The sequence below is a fragment of the Mesoplodon densirostris genome, chromosome 20, assembly GCF_025265405.1.
Source record: "Mesoplodon densirostris isolate mMesDen1 chromosome 20, mMesDen1 primary haplotype, whole genome shotgun sequence".
Lineage (NCBI taxonomy): Eukaryota > Metazoa > Chordata > Mammalia > Artiodactyla > Ziphiidae > Mesoplodon > Mesoplodon densirostris.
In genome coordinates, this window is record NC_082680.1 from 15286799 (window position 1) to 15303012 (window position 16214).

General features: G+C 37.9%; 1 pseudogene; it reads left to right on the plus strand.

Annotated features, from left to right (window-relative positions):
• Positions 1 to 5284: 5284 nt before the first annotated feature.
• Positions 5285 to 6013, plus strand: LOC132481289 (ubiquitin carboxyl-terminal hydrolase isozyme L3-like; annotated as a pseudogene).
• Positions 6014 to 16214: the final 10201 nt, after the last annotated feature.

Genomic DNA, 16214 nt, shown 5'->3' on the forward strand with positions numbered 1-16214 from the left:
AGAACCTAAATCCATTGAAGGGAGAGTTCTAGGTTGCTTTGGTTGTTTGCTTACTGTTTTTCTCACAAGAACTGAGCTCATGTTCAAGAAATGTAGCAAAATGTAAAGTATAGGGACTTCTCCAGTGGTCCAGTGGTTAAGACTCCATGCTTCCAATGCAGGGGGCACAGTTTTGATCCCTGGTCAGGGAACTAAGATCCCATATGCTGAGTGGCCAAAATTAAAAAAAAAAAAAAAAAAAAAGAAGCAATGTAAAGTATTAAAAAAAAAAAAAGATAAACACACTAAAAGTTTCACCATCTAGAAGAAACCATTTTGATAAATATATTCTTTAAAAATCAATGAGCTTAATCCAAAGAGTAATAATAAACTCAGATTTGCATGTTACATCCAACGTTGCCATGTGAGCTATGGTTGTGAGTGTAACACGAAGCAGGGGAGAAGAAAAGACTGCAGAAAACAAGTCAGTTTGGAAGTAAGAAATATTGAAAACCCCAAAAAGGCAGCATTGTAGGGATAAAGAGGAGAGAGAAGAATAAGGAGATATTTTGGTAAATATTTCAGGCCATAGGGATGCATGGGAGGAAGAAGAAACATCTAGAATACTCTTAAGAGTTTCAGCTTGGTAGAGTGGGTGGACTGATGCCATTAAGAGAGATGGAAACTGGGGATGCAGAAAAAGAAGCAAGGAGAGAGTACATGGTAAGTTCAGTTTAAGATGAGATTTATTTTGAAATGGCAATTGTGCATGTTGGGGGAAAAAAAAATCACTGAGAAAAGTGAGCCTAATTAAATTTGACTGTGGAAGCTAAGAGTTTTGCAGAATTCACATTCCAAAATTTTACTGATTTCTCATGATAATTTAACTCTGTGCTGCAAAATAATAAACAAAACAGAGAGGTAACTGGTATTTTATCAGGTTAAATGTAAAATGATTTTATTACATTTTCAACTCTCCAAACTGACTAATAAGTCTGTGATGAAATCAGGATACATAAAATCAAAATCAAAACATATCAAAACTATTTTCTCCCTAGCAGTCAAGTATTTATTTGCACAGAAGACAGATTTGATCAAGAATGTCCAGCCAAATCTTTAAAATAATTAGGAATTCAAAAGCCTGCTATCCAGAAATTTCTCTAGTCAAAGAAATAACCATAGTTGTAAAATAGCTGACAAGCCATTTATTAAAACAGCAGTCGACTAATGCTTCTCCTTGTTTCAAGGTTACATTATAAATCAACTTAGAGGGGCAAAAACCTTGTAGGAGAACTGTAGGAGGATGAGCAGAACAATTTAAACTATAAAAAAGTCCTGAAGTGCATATCTTACTTACAGAAAGAATGAGGTTTAAAAGGATAATAATTAACAGATATTAACACACCTGGCATCCAGCAAGTTTCAATTGCAAAGATCATAAGAATTGATTTATAATGTTCCCATGTGACTAATGAAAGTAAATTGGTGACCATATTGTTCTAAATGATTGCATTAGAGAACATTATTGTTTTAGAGAAGCCCACGTTAATAATAAAATCATTATCGCCAAAGACAAAACAATAATTTTCAGAATCAACATTTTAGATTTTAACACTCATATTTCACTGTTATTAACTATCTTTCAAAGTGATTTAAAAAAAAAACTCTAAAGAAGCATCAGTTCTGTTCATTTTATTTTCCCCGTGGAAGAAAGAGAGATTCAAAACCTTCCTGATGTCAGCACTTAGAAAGGTTAATTATTCATACAGAACAATGAAGAGGAAGCAGTAGATTTAATTGGACACATGCTTCTCATATTTAAAGATAGGGGAGTAGATAATGATGTTCCCTTTTGTGTCCTTCCAAAAGAAATATGAGGAATTGATAATGTCTCACAGAAGTCTTAAAGGAAGAAAATGTAGAGCATGCATTTTGTAAATCACTCATTCATTACGGAAAAAGCTCACAAGAAATGTGGTCTCAATAAAATGTTATCCTTTCAGGATGATTAAATATGGACAAATTTAGGGCTTCCCTGGTGGTGCAGTGGTTGAGAGTCCGCCTGTCGATGCAGGGGACACGGGTTCGTGCCCCAGTCTGGGAAGACCCCACATGCCGCAGAGCGGCTAGGCCCGTGAGCCATGGCCGCTGAGCCTGCGCGTCTGGAGCCTGTGGTCCACAACAGGAGAGGCCACAGCAGTGAGAGGCCCGCGTACCACACACACACAAAAAATAATAAATAAATATAAATTTTAAAAAATAAATTTAAAAAATATGGTCAAATTTAAATATCTTATCTTAGGAACCAGTAAATCTTACATTCTTGACCTCTAGAGACTAGGAGAAAATTTACATATATATATATATATATATATATATATAAAGTTATACTGGATACAGGGACTTCCTGGTTAAGGAAATAGGTGAAATAAAGAAAAAAAAATAACTGGGTCACAGAGCATTCCATCAGTGAATTCTGGTCCAGACTTGTATGGAAATGGTGACAGTAATACACTTTTGCTCAAAGCAAATAAACTACAATGTAAACTGCACGAAGAAAAAGAAACTAAATCTCTTTGTTTACTTCTGTATCCCTTGTACCCACTGTAGTCTAGCACATAAGAGGAAGGTATGTTGAAAGAATGAACTTTGGAAAGGTCAATTCTAGGACATGTATTGACAAGAAGTAATAGGTATTCTTAGAGTAAGAACTCATTCATTCATTCATCAAATTCTTTTTTAAATACAAATCCTTTATTGAAGTATTAGATACAAAAATGTGTACATAAATCATAAAGGCACTCACATCCCATTTCCCCTTCCAGACATTATTCATGGGCCCTCAAAAGATAACCACCCTGCTGACCTCTAATGCAATTTTTATTGTTGATTTTATCTGGGAAGTTTCCAGTTTGGGGCTACTAGCTATGAATACTCATGTCTTTTCGACATGCTGCTAAGAATATTCTATGAATATTCTTATGTCTCATTTCTCCTGTGTATACTTAGAATTGTTCATTCTTTGGATATGCATATGATGAACTTTAAGAGATATTTTCAGTTTTCCAAAGTGAGAGAAAATTCCTCGAAAGAGTTTTCTTAAGTGATGGATAGGAGCCCTTTATCGTGTGTGTGTGTGTGTGTGTGTGTGTGTGTGTGTGTGTGTGTGTGTGTGTGTGTGTGTGTGTGTGTGTGTGTGTGTGTGTGTGTGTGTGTGTGTGTGTGTGTCTGTGTGTGTGTGTGTGTGTGTTTATATTTATGGCAAATATCTTAATATCTTCTCCTACTTAGTGTCTTTGATTTTCACTCAGTGACATTCTGATGAACAGAAGGTCTTAATTTTAATGTTCTTCAATGGTCATTTATCACATTTTTGTTGGGTACTTAATAACTGATACCAGAAATAGTGTTGGAGCTGAGAAGAAACGATAAATAGGTAAGAAAAAAAAATTTTTTTTCTGCAAGCAGTTAATAGTCTCAGGGATAAATAGGAAAGTTAACCTAAACAAACAGACTTGGTTAGTATACAAATTAATGGTCCACAGGGCTTAGAAATTAAATAATGTGAGCCATAAATACACTTACAATTTTTCAAAAGCTACAACGTAAGACCAGTTGTGAAAGGAAAATTGTATACATAAAACTAATGGTTGTGAATGCTGTCAATGATGCAAACAGCAATTCTCTTTCACTGTGGCTGCAGATTAGGTTCCATAGCATGTTCATGGAATGAGTGGAATTTCATCAGAGTTAAAATTGTGGGAAGCAGACTTAGAAAATAATAAACTGACCTGGAGACAGAAGGTTATAATAAGAGTTGAGTGAATGTCCCTTGTTCCACATTTCCTTCCAGCTGCCTCTCCATTTTTTCACTCCTTTTAGAGCAAACTATTAAAAAGAGTTTAGCATCCTCTCCTCTCCACTTATAATTCTGTTTTCTATTGAATCCCTCTCAGTCATTTTTTTTTAAAGGAGGCAACACTTCTTTATTTATTTTAATTTATTTACTTTTGGCTGCATTGGGTCTTCGTTGCAATGCACGGGCTTTTCACTGCGGTGGCTTCTCTTGTTGCGGCATGCGGGCTCTAGATGCACAGGCTTCAGTAGTTGAAGCTAGTGGGCTCAGTAGTTGTGGCTCGTGGGCTCTAGAGCGCAGGCTCAGTAGTTGTAGTGCATGGGCTTAGTTGCTCCGTGGCATGTGGGATCTTCCCGGACCAGGTCTCGAACCCTTGTCCCCTGCATTGGCAGGCAGATTCTTTTTTTTTTTTTTTTTTACGGTACGCGGGCCTCTCACTGTTGTGGCCTCTCCCGTTGCGGAGCACAGGCTCCGGACGCACAGGCTCAATGGCCATGGCTCATGGGCCCAGCCACTCCGCGGCATGTGGGATCTTCCCGGACCAGGGCACGAACCCATGTCCCCTGCATCGGCAGGCGGACTCTCAACCACTGTGCCACCATGGAAGCCCCCACAACTTTTAAAAATAGCCAAATCAAGGCTACTGTCAAGGATTCCTCTAAAAATATGCCTCAAAAAAATAAAAAGAAAAGAAATAACAGAAGATGTTCAGCAAGGACAGTTTCTTCTTTTTTTTTTAAAGCGTATTTCCTTTTTATTCATTCATTCATTCATTCATTCATTTATTTTTGGCTATGTTGGATCTTTGCTGCTGCGCACAGGCTTTCAATAGTTGCGTCAAGTGGGGGCTACTCTTCGTTGTGGTGGCTCCTCTTGTTGCAGAGCACAGGCTCTAGACACGTGGGCTTCAGTAGTTACAGCACCCAGGCTCAGTAGTTGTGGCTCGCAGGCTCTAGAGCGCAGGCTCAGTAGTTATGATGCACAGGCTTAGTTGCTCTGCAGCATGTGGGATCTTCCTGGACCAGGGATCAAACCCGTGTCCCCTGCATTGGCAGGCGGATTCCGTGGACAGTAGTTTCTTACAGGGGAATAATGAAGACCCTGAGGCTGGGAATTCAGAGAACTGAGTTCCTGACTGGCCTTCCCCTCTAACTGGCTGTGTGACCTTGGACAATACACTTAATTTTTGTACTTCAATTTGCTCACCTGTAAAATACAAACAGTAATGCCTGCCTTATTTTATTATGTTTGGGTTTAGGATAAAATGGGATACTGTGTGAGGATCCGAGAATTAAAGCTGCTATACAAATGTAAAGTTTTTTTCTAAAACACAATTTATTTCCAAACATACTTATGAAATCAAAGAATTCAACTCTTAATGTTTAATGTCATCATTATTGTATGCCCATATCTATGTTAAAAAAAAAGAAGGTTGGGAGAGCTGGAGAGGGGCCGGGCGGAGCGGCCATGGAGGGTCAACGCTGGCTGCCGCTGGAGGCCAATCCCAAGGTCACCAACCAGTTTCTCAAACAATTAGGTCTACATTCTAACTGGCAGCTTGTTGATGTATATGGAATGGATCCTGAACTCCTTAGCATGGTACCAAGACCAGTGTGTGCAGTGTTGCTTCTCTTCCCTATTACAGAAAAGTATGAGGTATTCAGAACAGAAGAAGAGGAAAAAATAAAATCTTAGGGACAAGATGTTACATCATCAGTATATTTCATGAAGCAAACCGTCAGCAATGCCTGTGGGACAACTGGAATAATCCATGCTATTGCCAACAATAAAGACAAGATGCACTTTGAATCTGGATCAACCTTGAAAAAATTCCTGGAGGAGTCTGCATCAACGAGCCCTGAAGAACGAGCCAGATACCTGGAGAACTATGACGCCATTCGAGTTACTCATGAGACCAGTGCCCATGAAGGTCAGACTGAGGCACCAAATATAGATGAAAAAGTAGATCTTAATTCTATTGCATTAGTTCATGTACATGGATGGGCATCTATATGAACAGATGGACGGAAACCATTTCCAATTAACCATGGGGAAACTAGTGATGAAACTTTATTAGAGGATGCCATAGAAGTTTGCAAGAAGTTTATGGAACGTGACCCTGATGAACCAAGATTCAATGCCATTGCTCTTTCTGCAGCTTAGCTTGTCCAGAATGGAAACACCAAATACTGTATTATTTGCAACAAAACTAAATTTCTTCTGCCATACACTAACTCAAAAATCTTGATATTTTCATTAACTTGACTGATTAACCTTTACGTGAACAAAAAAAAAAAAAAAAAAAAAAAAGGTTGGGTTGAAGAAACACAGTGCCTATTTTTTTTTTTTTTTTTTGGTGGTACACTGGCCTCTCACTGTTGTGGTCTCTCCCGTTGCGGAGCACAGGCTCTGGACGTGCGGGCTCAGCGGCCACGGCTCACGGGCCTAAACGCTCCGCGGCATGTGGGATCCTCCCGGACCGGGGCACAAACCCGTGTCCCCTGCATCGGCAGGCAGACGCTCAACCACTGCGCCACCAGGGAAGCCCGAAACACAGTGCCTTTGATTGATCAGTACACAATGAGACTAAAATACAGAATATGCAATATGCAAAACTATACACACTTAAAACCTAAAATAATGGCCATAGACTCTAGGAGTATTCATATAAATTATATTTAGGTTGCTTAAAATAATTGTTTTGCATTTTTTTTTAAATCTGTAAAAAATATGGCACTTCTAAAAACTTAACACTCACCTTTTCAAAAGGGAGGCCCTACAGCCATTACGTTAGAGAAGCTGTAAAGCTGTAAATAGGCTTTGGTCCTAGACAATGGCTTTAAATCCTGGCTCTACCATTTACTGACTTACTGGCTGGGTTTATCTTGGGAAAGTTTCTCAACTACTCAGTCTTCTTATCAGCAAAATTAGGATAACAACAGTACATACATGTAAGTTATTTGTGAGTGATTAGAGTGAGCATGTGTAAAATTCTTTAAAACAGATCTATATGTTCATTATTATTATCATTTTTAGAGGATTAAGAAACTATGGAAACCAAAGATATTAATCTTTAAACCCGAGGGGTGGCAGTGGGGAGGAGCTGTGAAAATGTTTCAGTCAAATAGCTTGTGTCTACTTTTTATAACAACTGAAAAGTATTTGAATTTAATCAAAATGGCAAATCTAAAGTATTTTAAATTTAAAAACACCAATATCTACTTCTTCAAGTCTCCTAAGCTCAGTACCAGATAGAAAATGGATATTTGATAGAAAGAGATTTAACTGAATTACCAAAGGATAGCTGGTGACCCTAATTACTTTTGTTTATTAATTATAGGAAAGTGTGAACCATGAAATGAGATTTTCCTGTAACGAAAAATTCAGACAACTAGTGACACCATTCTACATTTTCATTTCAAGTGACACAAAAGGCCTTGCTCTCAAATAACCACAATATACTATCCTACTGACTAATATTTAAAATTGCAAATCAGTTACCAAAAGCCACATTTTTGAAGATTAAGTTAAAATTCTGATTCCTTGACAAAGATTCCTCAACTACCTGTGGAGAAGTGAATTCTTCCTTTTCATGTTCAGACATAGACTGGGTTTTGGAATTCCAGTGATGGTAAGCTTTATTATCATCATTAGCATAGTGCCATATGGCACCTACAACAAAGGATCTTATCTTGTCTATTTTTATACATCCTCACTCCACAAAGCACAGAAAAATAAAGTGATCTGTCCACAGGCATACAGGTGGATGCATACAGGGCATGCAACTAAAAGCCAAATCTCCTGTCACTAATTCAAATATGCTTTTCTTCACACTTCTCTCATATATATGCCACAGCTGTTCTGAAATTCCTTGGTTTGGTTGAAAATTCAATTAGAAAAGAATTATTCTAATAATAATAATAAAGAACAAAAGACATTTTTTCATTTGATTACATCTTTTGTACATGACTACATAGTCATGATACAAATGAAGTAATAATATCCTCCATTTTCAATAATGAAATACATTTCACAATATAAATAAGTTTTAACCTAGGATTCATTAAAATTAAGTTTTTGTCTGTTATGGTTAATGTATCACCTTTTTATATGCTAAAAGTTTGCCATTAAATATATGCAGGTAAATATGCAATTATAGTAAGGTTGCAGGATATTAACATATAAAAGTCAATCTTTTTTCTACATACAAGCAATGAACATGTAGAATTTGAAATTAACAACACAGTACCTTTTACATTAGCACCCCTCAAAAAGGAAACACTTAGGCATAAATCTAATAAAATGTAAGTGTTAGATCTATATGAAAAAGACTCTAAACCTCTGATGAACAAAATCAGAGAAGAACAAAATAATGTACAAATATTCCATGTTCATGGATGGGAAGATTCAATATTGTCAAACTGTCAATTATTCCCAGCCTGATCTGTAGATTCAGTGCAACCCCAGTCAAAATCCCAGCAAGTTATTTTGTGGATATTGAACCATTTATTCTAAAGTTCATATGGAGAGGCAAAAGACCCAAAATAGCCAGTACAATATTGAAGAAGAACAAAGTTGGAGGGCTGACACTGCCCAATTTCAATATTTAGTATAAAGTTACAGTAATCAAGACAGTGTGGTACTTGTGAAAGAATAGACAAATAGGTCACTGGAACAGAAGAGAGAGCTCAGAAATAGACTTTCATCAATGGAGTCAACTGATATTTGACAAAGGAGCAAAGGCAATACAATATAACAAAGATACTCTGTTCAGCAAATTGTACCGCAACAGTTGGACATCCACATGTAAAACAATGAATCTAGACACAGACCTTACACTCTCAACAAAAAGTAACTCAAAATGGATCACAGACCTAAATGTAAAACCCCAAACTATAAAACACCTAGAAGATAACACAGAAGAAAACCTGGATAACCTTGAGTATGGCAATGACTTTTTAGATACAACACCAAAGTCATGATCCATGAAAGAAATAATTGCTAAGCTAGATTTCATTAAAATTTAAAAACTGCTCTGAGAAAAACAATGTGAAGAGAATGAGAAGGACAAGCCACAGACTGGGAGAAATATTTGCAAAAGACGCATCTGAAAAAGGACTGTTATCCAAAATATACAAAGAACTTCTAAACTCAACAACAATTAAAAAAATGGGCCAAAGACGTTAACAGACACTTCACCAAAGGAGATGTACAGATGGCATAAAAAATCATATAAAAAGGGCTTCCCTGGTGGCGCAGTGGTTGAGAGTCCGCCTGCCGATGCAGGGGACACGGGTTCGTGCCCTGGTCTGGGAAGATCCCACATGCCGCGGAGCGGCTGGGCCCGTGAGCCATGGCCACTGAGCCTGTGCGTCTGGAGCCTGTGCTCTGCAACGGGAGAGGCCACAACAGTGAGAAGCCCACGTACCGCAAAAAAAAAAAAATCATATAAAAATATTTCCACATCATATGTCATTAAGGAAATACAAACTCAAATGAGATGCTACTGAACATCAAGAACGAGCAAAATCTGGAACACTGACAACACCAAATGTTGACGAAGATGTGAAGCAATAAGAATTGTCATTTAATATCTGAAACTAACACACTGTAAGTCAACTATACTTCAAAAAAATAAAATAAAATAACATTTACTTCTGGTGCAAGAAAATTTAACAGTCACTTTGGAATAGTTTGGTGACTTCTTACAAAATTAAACATACTCTTTCCAAACAAGCCAGAAATTGTGCTCCTTAGTATTTACCCAAAGGAGTTGAAAACTTATATCCACACAAAAATCTGGACACAGATTTTTTTTTTTTTTTTGTCACACATTGATTTCCCCAACCAGGGATCGAACCCACACACACCCCCTGCAGTGGAAGCACAGAGTCTTAACCACTGGACCACCAGGGAAGCCCCTAGATTGGATGTTTTTATCAGCTTTGTGAATTAATACATAAACTGTGGTGCATCCAGATAATGAAATATTATTCAATGCAAAAAAGAAATGAGCTATCAAGCCATGAAAAGACATGGAGGAACCAAATACATTTTACTGGGTGAAAGAAGGCAATCTGTAAAGGCTATGTACAGTATGAATCCAACTATATGACATTCTGGAAAAGGTAAAACTATGGAGACAGTAAAAAAAGACCAGAGGTTGCCAGAGATTTGGGGTTGGGGTGGAATAATTAGGCAGAGCAAAGTGTTTTTCATTATCATCTGTATGATTCCATAATGATGGATATACGTCTATATATATTTATTCAAACTTATAGAATACATAACACCAAGAGTGAACCCTAATGTGAATGATGTACTTTGGGTGATTAAGACGTGTTAATGTAGGTTTTCAACTGTAACAAATGTACCACTCTAATGGGAGGTGTTAGTAATAGGGCAGGCTATGCAAAAAAAAAAAAAGTCAAACATTTGTCATTTAAGTTTGATTATCTACTAAGAAAAAACTTTGTATATATTTCTGTAAGTTTCACAAAATTAAAGTTTTTACTCAAAAAGCTTACATCTTTCCTCAGAACTTCAAATGAGATTTTTTAACACATAAAGTATTTGTAACTCAATTTCTAGTCTCAGTTACATGGCTGAAAGATTGAAAGTTCATTGTACTCAATGAACATCAAAGCAATACCAACAAAATGCTATAAAGAAAAAAAATTTCTAATTGCTGTACATTAGAATGCCTTTGGAAGCAGTCATGAAAATGGAGGCATACATATGACCTATATAATTTATACATTTTAAACATTAATAATTTCTCTATATGACTACTCAAATATGTCGGTATATATAGATAAAAATAATTTTAGCTTACTGTACATTAAAGATTGTAATTTTTTTTTAGAAATGTGTTCATATACACATTTTTATATAGGGATATAAAAACAGTGATGATTTTTTGAAAATCCCATTAGTTTACATAATATATAAAACTTTATTTCTTTTCCCTATGGTCTCGATGTGAGCAGTCCAGATTATTGTGGCAGCTCGGCTCCCTGTGGTCATTCAGGGATGCAAGTTTCTTCCATTCTTTAGTTCTGCCATTCCCTCCCTTATCATCCACATGGCTGAGACTGTGTTGCTACCACTTCTCTGTTGAAGCCAGTGGGCAGGGGGGAAATGAGCTTGAAAACTCAGTCCCACAAAGGCCACAAATGAGTTTCTCAGTCCATTGATAAGTACTTAGTTACATGCCCTTACCTAACAGCAAGGCAGTGGCTCTATCACTGTAGAAGAAACAGAACGTGGGGAACTCCCTGGCTGTCCAGTGGTTAGGACTTGGTGCGCTTTCACTGCCGGGGTGGGGTTTGACCCCTAGTTGGGAAACTAGATCCCACAAGCCACCCACAACCCCATGGTTTTTATTTTATTTTTATTTAAAAAAATTTTTAAAAAAATTTCGGGCCACCCGGCACAGTATGCAGGATCTTAGTTCCCCGACCAGGGACTGAACCTGTGCCCCCTGCAGTGGAAGTGTGGAGTCTTAGCAACTGGACCGCCTGGGAAGTTCCCCACGATGTTTTTATATTTTGTGTTGTTACTATGGTCATATCTATACATAAACAATATGTAGGAAAATAGAGAATTGGCATAGGCCACTGGTTTCCTTCCACAGCTAAACTCTACAGATGCCAAATAAATGAGGACAAAGAACATTCTATTTTTGTTGCTAACTTTAATCTTTCATTTCAGCATAACATTTGCTTTAAGTTTTGTTTTTATTTTCATTTTTGTTTTCTACTATAGAGAAAATAAAACATATAGAAAAGTAGGAAGAACAGTAATCTCCCTGTACTTATTACCCAGTTTCATTAATGATCAATATTCTGCTTTTATTTCATCTATTGCACCAAAAATCTGTTTTTTGAGTATTTTAATACAAATTTCAGACACATACCATCTGATGACTATTGTAATATGCATCTCTAACAGATAAGGAAAATTTTTAAATGCAATCATAATACCATCATCATATCCCATAAAATTATAATTGATCCCAAATGATCTTTCCTGATTTTTTTAAATCAGTAAAGTTTTTTTTTCTTCTTTGTAGCACTCTCATTTATTCTTGGTTAGAGAACAAATTAGTAATTTTCCTGGAGATATAAACCTATGAATTAGGCAAGTGAGGAGAGGAAGACATCGAAGACACTTCATCAGGAAGCATTTTTTATGTTCCAGCCCTCAATGCTTTGAACTGGTAGCATTCCTGGTCCCTGCAATGCAACTTAGCTCTGAATTATGAATTCTTTTTTTTTTTTTTTTTTTTTTTTTTTTGCAGTACGCGGGCCTCTCACTGTTGTGGCCTCTCCCGTTGCGGAGCACAGGCTCCAGACGCGCAGGCTCAGCGGCTGTGGCTCACGGGCCCAGCCGCTCCATGGCATGTGGGATCCTCCCGGACCGGGGCACGAACCCGTATCCCCTGCATCGGCAGGTGGACTCCCAACCATTGCACCACCACGGAAGCCCGAAATCTCTCTTCTTTATTCATAACTATGTTTTCAGTATCATTTCAGGACACACATAAAATTTAAAAAGATAAAATCAAGTATCCATTTTTAACAGCAAGATTTCTGTTTATTTTTATAAACAGGAAAAAAATAAAGCTTCATTTGAGGGAAAAGTTCAATGTTTATTTTTCAGTCTGAGTCAAAATGAAAGTATAAAAACTGCAACATCAAAACGCCTGTATCAAAATGTCAAGTGACCACTGTAGGATACTGACTGAATAGGGAATTACTGAGAGATTGTCGGTTGCATTTCTCTCGCTCTTGTTGAAGTAAAGAGCAAGGGCAACCAGAAAATCTACAGAGTTCTTTTTCCTTAAAAAAAAAAAAAAAACTACTCCTGAATAAATATGACAGAGGTCCTTTGTGAGCATCTTTTTATTCAGAAACTGACGCGGACCAGCCAAACGAGGAAGACTGAGCCCACCAGGGTCAGAAGGGAAGGGGTAAGGAACTGAAATAGCACCGACGAATGGGGTCAGAAGGACCAACACAACTGCTGGTTGCAAGGCAAATTTTATTGTGCTACAGTTGCAGATTATACAGACTAGAAAAGGGAAGGTTGCCAGACGGTGGTTTACATTATCTAATGACTGTCTCGGCTCAAGGTTAACTTCCCTGGGAGAAAATCCATAAACCCAGAATCATCAAAAATAACCTGCACATGCAGGGGGGGAGACAGCTTTGCTTATCTCATTTTACATTCTTTCTGATCTCTGGGCCCTGGTGATTTATCTCCCATGGAATGGAACAAGGAGGGGAACAAGTAGGGACAGTCCCTTTGAGCAGCGGCGGCATGCCTAGCATGTCCGCAGCCTGCTCTCATGGCTGACTGCTTCCCACAGGTCCCCCTTTATTTTTTAATTTTTGCTGCAAAATTATTCCATGACGCTTAGTGCCGAGAGTAGTATATTGTTGCATGAGGATACGAAACAGACATGAGAAGATTATTATCAATAATAGGCAAATTATGGCCAGGGTAATAAATCCTGACAACCTTCCAGTAATCCAAGACTGAGGGTTTAACCACCTTAAATGATCCAGTAAAGTCTGAATTACATCTTCTGGCGAAATATCATCAAGATGTGCATTTTGCATATCCTGAATTTCAGTATTTAACTTCTTAAGATCAAGACTAATATTATTATCTGCCCAAACACTCAGCAGATGCATTTTTACTTTTTCCCATTCCCAAATAGAGTCATTATACTTATAAGGAGTAACACAAATCCATGTATACTTTGCATGACAAGCTAAACGCATCCTCAATTTTTTTTTTTTTTTTTTTTTTTTTTTTGCGGTATGTGGGCCTCTCATTGTTGTGGCCTCTCCCGTTGCGAAGCACAGGCTCCGGACGCGCAGGCTCAGCAGCCATGGCTCACAGGCCCAGCTGCTCTGCGGTATGTGGGATCTTCCCTCTGCGGTATGTGGGATCTTCCCAGACCGGGGCACGAACCCGTGTCCCCTGCATCGGCAGGCGGACTCTCAACCACTGCACCACCAGGGAAGCCCACGCATACTCAATTTTAATGCTGCCATCTGATCTCCAATCCCCAAAACTGCTTTTTTAAGTTCATCTAACTTCTTATTAATCTGTAAATCTATGTGATTTTGTAAAGATAAAGCAAGACTGGTATGTTGAGATAACTGATTAACAAAGTGAGCATCATTAATACTCTGTGAAAGAGCAAGACCGGCAGTAGTCACGGTAGCAGACAGAGCAGCCAAGGCAAGTAAACTTACTATTAGCCACCCAATAAAGTGTCTCCTTCTCTGCAAGGCTTTAGAGAGTTCCACCCATGCCGGTACTCCAGTATTTTCATACCAAGGTTCTTTCAGATGTACAGGCACCATAACATACATGGGTTGCTTTAGTATAAGCACAGATTGCGTTCCTGCAGAAGGGAACATACAACTGCTAAAAATACAATTAACACAGCTAATATTATACCCTCATTTGGAAGAATTAACAATGTTAATAGAACCAATCAAAAGTGTATATGGAGGAGCAACACAAGTTATAACAGGTGTATTGGAATAAGTTAGAGCTAGTTTCCACATATCCCAGTTCTTTTGAAAAGTAATAAACCTATCTATGACGGGAATAGAAGAGATAAGAACCGACCCCTTGGTATAATCTATAGTACACCATATTTGGTTATTATTCCAAGATGCATTGCAACGTTCAAAATTGGATTCAGGAAAGTTAATGGTCATAAAAGGAGGAAATTGATTTTTTGGTTTTCTGTTAAGAATAGTAACCTTATGTCCAGCTATAAGTATCCCTTGTCCTCCAGGTAAATGCTTCATACAGAAATAATTTCCTGAATCTTTGCCTGTAACCTTGGTTATGGTAATAGTGGAATCCCCAAGTGGTGAAGCGTATGAGATTCGACCTCTAATATTAATAGGTTGCCCATTTTTATACCAAATGATGGTATCCTTAAGATCCTCTCGTCGGCTGGTAGCTGGGCATGTAAGAGTAATGTTAGTTCCTGTAAAACGAAGGATGCCTGGAGAGCCTGACAAACCAACTGATTGATCCGTTTCCTCATAAACATCTGTATGCTCATAATTAATAGCCTTTACACATCCAGTTTCCAGATTCAATGGGCTAAGACAGACAGGATAGGTATTAAACCAGTTAGTATAATTTACAGACATATTGATTTGTTTTATATTCCCAATAAGAGGACCATAAACAGTATCATTGTAAAATACAGGAAACTCTGCTTCAGACCAAGATATGGTTTGTAATAGTGGAGGATCAGGTACATAGGCCCAGTAAGTTGCTGCATTAACAGAGGGAACATATGAAATGGTTGCCAACATAGCCAAAAATAAAGTTACAGGTGTAACAGGATTATTCTGTTGTTTCACTAACTCTTGAGCTTGTGAAACCAACTGTTTAATTTGTCCCCAGGTTGGAACATCACTCCCTTGAGTCGTCCTGGCAAGTGGTCTCCTCTTCTTCTTCTTTTTCTCGATTGATACAGTCACTGTTGCTTTCTTTGGAGAAATGTGAAGTTTCTACATTTTCTTTATCAGTCAGGCATTGCGACGAGCCATCTATCTGCTTCACTAGACGTTCAGGAAGCCAACGAGGACCAGGCGCAGATCTGGGAAAGATACACATGTGACCTCGCCCCCAGATCAAGACGGGATCCGGATCACACCAGGTACTGGTCCATGGATCCCGCCAAAGAACTTCTGGAACGGATGTTGCCAATGTTCGCTCAGCCAACAACCTTTCTCCTGCACAACGGCCATATTTATCAACAGTCAAAAAATTTAAAATAAATAATGCATGATTCAAAAGGTTGTATGGTGTGGTTTCATATAATTCCCCTTTTTATTTTTTCAATAGTTAGTTTTAGGGATCTGTGTGCACGTTCTACAATGCCCTGTCCTTGAGGATTACATGGAATACCTGTAATATGAGTAATTTGAAAGGAATCACAAAACTTTGCAAAAGCAGTACTGGTATAAGCAGGCCCATTATCAGTTTTTATAATTTTAGGAATATTCATAAATGCAAAACAATGTAATAAATGAGTAATAACATGTTTAGTAGCCTCTCTGGTCTGTGCTGTAGCACAGAGGAAACCAGAATAAGTATCAATAGTGACATGAACAAACTGTAATTTCCCAAAAGATGGGATATGTGTAACATCCATTTGCCATAAATGACTAGGTAATAATCCACGAGGATTAACGCCATAATGCGGAACAGGAAGGTGAGGTAAGCATTGTGGGCGTTGCTTAACAATTTGTCGGGCGGCTTCACGAGTAAGGGAAAATTGTTTGCGTAATGTAGCCGCTGATTGATGGTGTAAAGCATGCGATTGTTG